This window comes from Apaloderma vittatum, unplaced genomic scaffold, assembly GCF_000703405.1.
Source record: "Apaloderma vittatum isolate BGI_N311 unplaced genomic scaffold, ASM70340v1 scaffold40874, whole genome shotgun sequence".
Lineage (NCBI taxonomy): Eukaryota > Metazoa > Chordata > Aves > Trogoniformes > Trogonidae > Apaloderma > Apaloderma vittatum.
In genome coordinates this window covers 27,828-36,605 of record NW_009713979.1, presented here as the reverse complement: position 1 = coordinate 36,605, position 8,778 = coordinate 27,828, and the positions used below count along the sequence as shown (strand labels likewise).

At 38.9% G+C, this 8,778-nt stretch overlaps 1 protein-coding gene across 1 annotated transcript in view; it reads left to right on the top strand.

The window, feature by feature from the left end:
- The first annotated feature begins 3,732 nt into the window (after nt 1-3,732).
- The window catches only part of LOC104269343 (protein phosphatase 1B), a 30,955-nt gene continuing 25,909 nt past the window's right edge, over nt 3,733-8,778 (top strand). The window contains exon 1 of the mRNA XM_009868568.1: nt 3,733-3,850. The gene's annotated coding sequence lies outside the window, so the exon portion shown is untranslated. The remainder of the gene's footprint in view (nt 3,851-8,778) is intronic.

Genomic DNA, 8,778 nt, shown 5'->3' with positions numbered 1-8,778 from the left:
CAAGTTCTTTTTGTCATGTTTGCAAATTTCCTTAGGGGAAAGAGAACTGCCTCTGCTCTGTCTGCTGTGACGTTGGCATTGTTCACCACCTGATGTTGAGCTAATAGAGTATCTTCTGTAGTCCCTGCTTCAAGCATAAGTTTCGGGGAACTGGAGAGGAACTGAAGTATTTTGGGTGAAACATGAGTAATTTCATCACTGGTAGAGACTAGAGTTCGAAGTTTGTCAGGCACTGACTGTTTTTGTGTCTAGGAGTTCCTGAATTTGTTCAAGTTCAAAGGTTTCAGTAAAGTGGGTTTTCTTTCTATACAGGCTAGGAGAAATTCAAACCATCTGAACAAATGTAAGCAATCTGAATTTCAGAAATTCTTTGTAATATGCATGATGAAATAAGTTTTTGTGGCCATTTACTATTCTTTTCCACTCATTTCTCTTCCCTTTCTGAGCCACCAGTTCCTATAAGTTTTAGGTTGAGTTGTGAACACCAAGTTTTTTCCTTTTATACTCTCTACTGTTATTGTCTTGTTGCCAGATACCTTGAAAATTAGTCAGAAATTCGATTACTTGATGGCTGTGTTCACATGTCAAGGTCTGATTAATTTTATACACAGAGTTCTTATATTTAGGCTTTGGAACATTTGAAGTCTGCAAATTATTGAAGCCTAGAAATGGTTCCTGTTCACTGTTTCAGGCATCCTTGCTATGTTATATAATAAAGGAAACCATTTTTTTCTTAATAAAAGCATTAAATACTGCTTTACTTAGCGCTATCAATAAGTAATTTATGCCAACCTGTAGCAAAACATTTCTGGATCCTTCAAAAAGAAGTTGACTGACTTTACCAAGGATCAGTCATGCTTGACCAGCCTGTCTTCTGTCAAATGACTGGGTAGGTCTTCAGCTGAGGGGAGAACAGTGGGTGGTTTTTTTTTCACTTTGACCATAGCAGAGCTTTTTACAGTGTCCCACAGCATATTTCTGTTTACACTCTGAATGGGAGGATGACTAGACAAGTGAACTCAAAGAGTGGCTCATGGTTCATACTGTGCCTGGACAGTTAAAACTGGGGGGAGCTCCTCAAGGGTCTCATAGAACCACAGTTTTTTTTTTTTTAAATTTTTTTTTTTTAAATGTCTTTTATCAATGACCTGGAGGAGGAGGTGAAATTCACCTTCATTAGGTTTGTGGCAGACAAGAACTGTGTGGCTCAAAGGCAGAGCAGCCATGCCAAAGTACTCGAGAAAGCTAGAGGAGTGGGCCTGTCAGGATCTTAAGGTTCGACAAGGGTACAGGCCAAGGTCTGCTTCCAGCATCAGTAGTAACCCTGCTGCAGTGCTGCTAGCTCTACTGAGAAGGACCTGGTTCTGGTGAACAGTAGGCTAAATACAAGCCAGCAGTTCACCCTGGTAGTGATGAAAGCAGCTTTATTCCTTTTCAGCTGGCATTTATTCCAGATGTCCCCAGACCGCATCTGTAATGCGGTGTCCAGTTCTGCTCACATTTCTTCCTACCCCAAACAAGAACAATGTCAATGTACTTAGGGTGAGTCCACCAAGATGGTCAGGGAGCTGGAGTATATGACCTGTGAGGGGATGCCGAGAGCCTTTTGTGGCCTTGTTTACCCTGGAGAAAATGTTTTGGAGGGACCCAGTAGCAACCGTCTGATATATGCAAGGATGGATACCACAAAAATGTAGCGAGTTTCATTCTTGATGTGCACAGTGGGAAAATAAGAGGCAGTGGTCATAAATTGAAATGAGTGGTTCTATGTTGAAAAATTTTTGATTGTTAAGAGATTATAGCAGGTAACCTGTAAGCCTCTATGGAGATTTTCAAGACCTGAGTGGATAAAGTCTTGAGCAACTGGGACTGAGTTCAATGCTGGCTGCGCTTTGAGAAGGAAATTGAGCTGGATGACCTTCTAGGTTCCTGTCGCTTTGAATCATTGCATGAAAAATCACCCATGGCAGAGACTTAAGTAGCCAAATCAATCAATACATTTTGTTTTATTTGGAAACTTAAATGCCACTCCCACAAGGAATCATTTTTAGTGCTCCTAAATAAAATAGTTTCAACATGATCAGTTACTCTTGTTGACTGTTTTTATATTTAAGCATTAGTTACTTGAAATCTACCTGTTGAGTAAGCATGGAATAAGCAAGGTATGTTCATTGAATAACCTCATTTCATCTAAGAAATAAAGAAAAATATTTTTTCTCTGTGTTGATAAAGAAGTCTTACAACTTTGTAGTGTGTCTTTATACTATGTCTTGTCCCACATGCTTTCACCCATTATTCTGAATGTTGTCTTAAAACAAAGCAATTTGTAGAGCATTTGTGTGCTGTTTGAAGTTACTGGGGAGGAAGACACTGAAAACAGAAAGTAAATCTCTGTTTCTGTGATTGGTTCACTTCCCTCTTTGCCCAGGGCTATGAAAAGAAGGTGCCCACGTAGATGCTCTGTGTAGACATCCCCAAAACGGAGAAGGCTTTAGTCAGATTCATGCTGCAGAAATTACATAGTGGTATATGTAGGTGTTGTGGGTTTAAATTGCGATAGCCCTTCTCATAACCAAGATAATTTTGGTGAATAGTCAGGTTTGTTTCTGATTTTGTTTTTAAAGAAACCTGCAGGAGCTAGTAACAGGCTTATTTGTCGTGGTTTCTGTACTTCAGAATGTTCGAATCTCAACTTTTCTTTTGAGCCCAGGATCTTGATACGGTCTTGTAAATGACAGCATTAGTACGTATTGCAGTTTAAGCCCAGGTGGAAACTAAGCACTGCACAGCTGCTCACTCACTCCCCTCGCAGAGGGATTGGGGAGAGAATCAGAAGAGTAAAAAGTGAGAAACCTTCTAGACTGGAATAAAGACGGCTTAATAGGTAAAGCAAAAGCTGTGCGCACAAGCAAGGCAAAACAAGGAATTCATTCACAGATTTCTGTTGGCAGGCCGGTGTTCAGCCATCTGCAGGAGATCAGGGCTTGGGAAGGTTACTTGCGAAGACACAATGCCATCGTTCCAAATGTACCTTACTTCCTTCTTCCCTGAGCTATAAGTTGCTGAGCATGATGATGTACAGTTGGTCAGTTGGGATCAGCTGTCCCAGCTGTGCCCCGTCCCAACTTCTTGTGCACCCCTACCCTCCTAGCTGCTAGTGCGGAGTGAGAAACAGAAAAGGTCTTGACTGTGTAAGCACAGCACAGCAGTAACAAGAACATCTGTGCGTTATCAACCCTGTTTTCAGCACAAATGCAAAACATAGCCCAATGTTAGCTACTGTGAAGAAGGTTAACTCTGTTGCAGCCAAAACCAGCACAGTATGCCAGACTTTTCCATCCTCTCTATGCTCAAACATATATGCGTAAGTGTATGCAGGCTCTCTCTGTCATGTGGCTGGACATATTCCTGGTTTGGAAATGAATTTGCTTATGTGACATCTGTGAAGGTGATATGTATTGACAGTGGGGGTTTTTTGGCAAGTAGTGGCCGTTGAGTGCTGTGGCTTAGATCACTTCATACTTTCATCTCCAGCAAGTGAAAGGCATTGACATGATCTTTTGCTGCACTACCTTAGACAAGTAGGAACTTCTTGACTAACTTGATGCTTCCAGCAGTTCATGTATTTTGTTAGTTCCAGTGTAGAAGTTGCTACTAAGCAGTTCTTGAGCTATAGATTTTGTTGAATGTTGTGAAGTAGAAGTTGGTCAATTCTTCTATCTTGCTGCTTTCAGACTCACAGGCTCTTCTGCTTTATTCACCCCTAATATACAAAGAACAGTCTCTAAAGTGAATCTTTATCAGAAGGACAAAGATCTGGAAGAAATTTCACTTTTGTGCTGCATTCAAGGTAAGACTTTCAGAATTGTCTGTGATCAGATGACAAAACGCATGAATACTGAGGCTTGCAAAATGGTGCTATTTCAGAATTCTTGGCTTCTTGCGTATCATACTATTCCTGCAGAATATTATGAACATGAAGTATTAAATACTTCTGCATAATTCTTTGGAAATACACTAATGGTCAGAGGCATATAAGCTAGCTGTGGCTGTGTTTCTTAACTAAAACCGTTAAGTAGGTTGCTACTTGTAACTAATGTTTACTATGCAAACCTGTCTTTTGAGTCCCATATGTGTTCCCACTTCTAAAACTGATACACTAAATTGCATGATAAAAAGGAATGTCTTGCTAAATTGACAGTGTCTTAGTAACTTTTTAATTTAAGATCTTGTCATGAGCTTGTAATTTGTCTGTGAATGCAGTATTGTAGCTCTTGAGTGACATTTTCAGTCAGTTTCAAAATATCAGGAAATAGTTGGCAATCGGGGCAGGTTTTCTTCTTTTTGGAAGGAGTGCTAGATGCATTTCTTTTGAGAAAGCTGTAGCTTCAAGCACACACACAGTTGTCGTCTGTTTGCAAGTTGAAGCACCCATGAAGTGGTAGGAGCCATTAACATCTTTTAGCAGAGTGATACCATTGCCTTCAGCTTTGTTGCACAACTTAGCAAAATGTTTGGTAATGTTTGCTGTGTTGTTCCCACACCACTCCCAGGGGAGAGTGGAGGATGTAACAAAGACTAGGGGGATAAAACCTGTAGCAAAGAGGAATTCTTTCCAGTGGGACCAGTCTTGGGGAGAATGTTGATGGACTCTTGTTGACTGGGCTAGTATGTTTTTCATGGCATTCAAATGGAGGAACTGAAAAAATGGTTGTGAAGAATGGAGGGGCAGTTAGCTACCCCCCTGCAGAGATGGTGATTTGTGTAGGAAGGGGAATACAAGGCCATGGTATCCAGACATAGAACAGGTGATGAGGACATTCATATGGAGTCACCCAGAAGGACACAGGACATGTCTGGAGACTCGAAAGCACAATTAGCACTTAATGTAGGCAGTTGGTTGCTTAATGCTAGCTCTTCAGTTTTTGGGGGAGTGGAAACCTACTGAAATTGGCACTCGTGCTAAATTCAGTACCTATTTGAAGGATTAGGTCAGTAGTCTTCTACGCAATTACCTGTTTGACTGTGTGGTTCTGTATTTTTTTTATAGTAGGTTTTACTGAATTATCTGTGTAATCTCCAAGCTGAATGTCTACTTCTATTTTTAAACTTCTAAATTAATCAGATTCTTTCAGTTGTCATTCTGCAAAAGCCCTGAATACTTAACAGTATTTCTTGTGTGGTGTGATTATTTTTTTTTTTATTATTGTTATTTATTTTTTCCCATGGATACAAAATTTAATCCAGGTGGTTTGTTGAACCTAGGATAGAATACATGCAGGTTAAGCTGTACATGTAGTAAAGTGGTAAGACTGAGATGCAAGCTTTGAAAGATAGAAATCGTCTTATCTTGACTTGTTGCCTCTATAAATAGGATGACGGAGTAGGATGCCTGACCCCTTACTACAGTTGATGGAGTTTTTCTTATGCATCTTTGTGCTAAGATGTTCCCATTGCTGCTTGGTCCAGCAAGGGCATGTCTTGCAGCCAGGAGTGTGCAGGAGCAGTAACCTTTGGAGCTGGAGATGGTGTCTTAATCTGTGTTATCCAAATTTGCCTGCAGCTGATGTCTGACCTGATGAGTAGCATAAAATGAATGTTGAATTATTAACATGCTTGCTTCCCGGAATTCTTTTTGCTGTCAAGTCTATGTAGACCTATTGTTACTTCATTGACTGCCTGTAATGCCCTTAAGCATCCTCTTAATATCGATTTCTCGAAAACTGGCATGGTCTTCTTGCATGTTAGTTTTAACATTCTTATTGATAAAATTGCCCTTTGAATTTTTGCAGGTATAGCTCGACACATATTGTGACACTGGCATAGTGGCAAAATTAAAAGTTTTTACTCAGTAGATATGTCTGAAACTTCAGCACTGAAATATACATTGCGAATCAAGAGAGTTTAAACTGTATTGATTAAAAGTGAGTCAAAGCATTTTATTGTGAAACTGAAGTTGCGGTACTAATTGGACAAAACTTGAGTATTTAAGCTTGCAAGTTGCCAGATGGCTGCAGCTTGCCAAGTACTCCTCTGTTTAGATGACAAGTGAAGCAGTTCAGATAGCCTCAATGCAGACACCTGAAAAAGATTCCATGTGTCCAGGCAACGTTACTGGAGACTGCCACGAGAAAAAAAGGTAATGGAAATTTGCTTCACTCTGCAGTTCCTAGAGATAGTAATTTTTTTTAGTTAGACTTCAGAGTTTTTCTTAAAAAGTTCCTCTAGCCTGATGGAAAAGCAGAGCGTGCTATACAAATGCAAGGGGAAGTACTGTGTTCTCTGAAGTAGTCTGACAAGCCCTCTGTGATCTGAAACCTAACTTCCTATACCGTCCTGTGGATTGGATAGTATGTATCATGTGTTACAGGTATATTGTTCATGTTACTGTATGGAAGTATATCATTATATATCACATAGGATCAGCTGCTTCTCTTAAGCACTTCTAAATAACTGCTTTAAAAATGCTTTGAGATATGCCTTATTTGAACTGAACCAAATTGATTCGATGGGGTTGATTTAGGAAGATGGTAAATATGTGTTGGCCATATGGGAGCGATTTTCTAAGCAAGCAGACCCTCTTGGAAATTATATGTCTTTACATTTCTGAGTGCTGATTCTCTTCACAATAATAGAGTATGTTACTGAAGTAACTTTGATAGTAGGTAGAAAAAAATTCTTAACACAGATGAAACTAAAAAAAATTTTCCTAAAACTAATTGAGATATAAAAAAATAACTATGTATTTTAACAATTCCTATTTGGATATTTCAGTTCCGGATATTATTTAAATTAGTTCTTTTGGAAGATTGTGTGTGTGTGTAGGCTGCTAGTTGCTCTAACAGATGTGTGAATTATCTCTTTCCAAGTTGTGTGCTTTGCAGTAAACATTGAATTGCCTACAGCATAGTAAATGTTAATATTTGGCAGCTTGTAGTACTGGTGTTCTTATGTTAATGGTTTGAGTGTACTGGTGGTTTTATTATGGCATTGAATGACCTTTTTGCATTTAATTTAACTCCTTTTGTGTACAAACCTAGCAAGTGATAATGTGGCTAAAAAAAGCTATAAATAGATCCAAGTAAGTGGTTAATTGTGTGGTAGAGAGTTTATGCTTCCTTTAACTGTCTGCATAGGAACATCAGTAATGTCCAAGTTTTTTTCAAATCTGCTGTGTTAGCTCAATTTTAGTTCATTTGTATCTGAAGACTTACCCTTAGAAGAGGAGGGAAGAATAAGAACCTCCTTGGAGAGAGAGGAAGTCCTTTGCCTTAATTATCAGTATCTCGTATAAAGAAATTTTTTTTCTATTCTTTATAAATTTGATATGAGTTGATTTCCATCACTGTCAAACATACCGACATTAGGGAGTTCTTGCTCTGTTTTCTGTACCAGATGCTAACTGCAATACTGTAATTTTGACCTTTTTGATTTGATTTGATTTTTCAGTCTACTTTGTGGAGGTCAAATTCCGTCTGAAGTTTGGAGGTACTTGTGGTCCCACTTAGGGTTGTGTGTATTATACAGTCACCTTTGCCGTCTTAGCAATTAAAGTAGACAGTTATGTCAGGTTTCCTACCTGTCTATCCTTCAATGTTTTGAAGTCTCCAACAGTTGAGTTTCTTTATTGTCCAGATGCATATACTTGCTACAGAATTAACCGAGCTGAAACCCATTGCTTTCTCTGTTTTTTTTGTGACAACTGGTATTGTAAGAATTCTTTATGGTCTTACACTTAAGATGTTTTCTTGAAAGGCTTAGCTACTTCATAATCAACAGAGAATGTTTTTATTTGCGAGATTACTTCTGAAATTGAATAGTATTTTAGTTTGCAAACACCTTGCTCTTGTCCTGGGGAAAAGAATGACAAACTCTGGGTGTTCTTTAATGCTGCTATAGTACGTGGAGTGGATGAGACAGTTTGGCCCAGAGGACTTCTCAATAGATGTGCCATGTAATGTTATCGGATGACAGGTGTGGTGGATTCTTTCTCAGAACGTTTAACAGGTGCTCAGGCTGTGATTTCTACTTGTTTTAGGCAGATGTTTATTTACAAAATCAAAGTAATCCACCTGGAGTGACTGTCTTTTTTTAAACATTGATCTGAAGCCCAGATGTTCACAAAGCCAACAAATGGACAGATGGTTTCAAACTGAGTCATTAGCTGCTTAGGTATTCTAGCTGGGGAGATGCTAATATATTTACCTCATGGGGAAACACAATACAACCGTGCTCAAAAGACAGGCACTTCAGTAATAGTAAGCATCATCTTATGTTGCCCATACGTATCACTCTGGTGTGCCTGAGCTGGAATTTTAAATCCTGGTCAGGAACATGGGTGTTTGCAGACTCTGCCCTTTGCATTAAGAAAAGAGAAATACAAGTACATGCAGAATACGAACACATCTTTCTCAGTCTACAACTCTTGGATTGTTGTGGAAGGCATGATGCGTATCTAAACTTTACTTACACTCTAGCTGTAATGTAAGATATGATAAAAGCTAGTTAAGAGACTTTTGCAAGCTCTTCTCTAGAAAGCTCTAGCAGCCCCAATAAACTTACTTGTTCAGTATAGAAGGTCTCTGTTTACAGTCCTTCTTTGTGAATTTATTTGAGATTTTTGGCGAAGAACACTAATTTATAAATGCAGTACATCTTAACTGTTGATGATACTCTCTTCTTAGTTCAGCTGAAGATCAGATAACTGAAAAGGAGTTTTATGCTTGTATATTTTTACTACAGCATGTTAGATAGCCTTTCTCCTCAGCATTCCTGAAA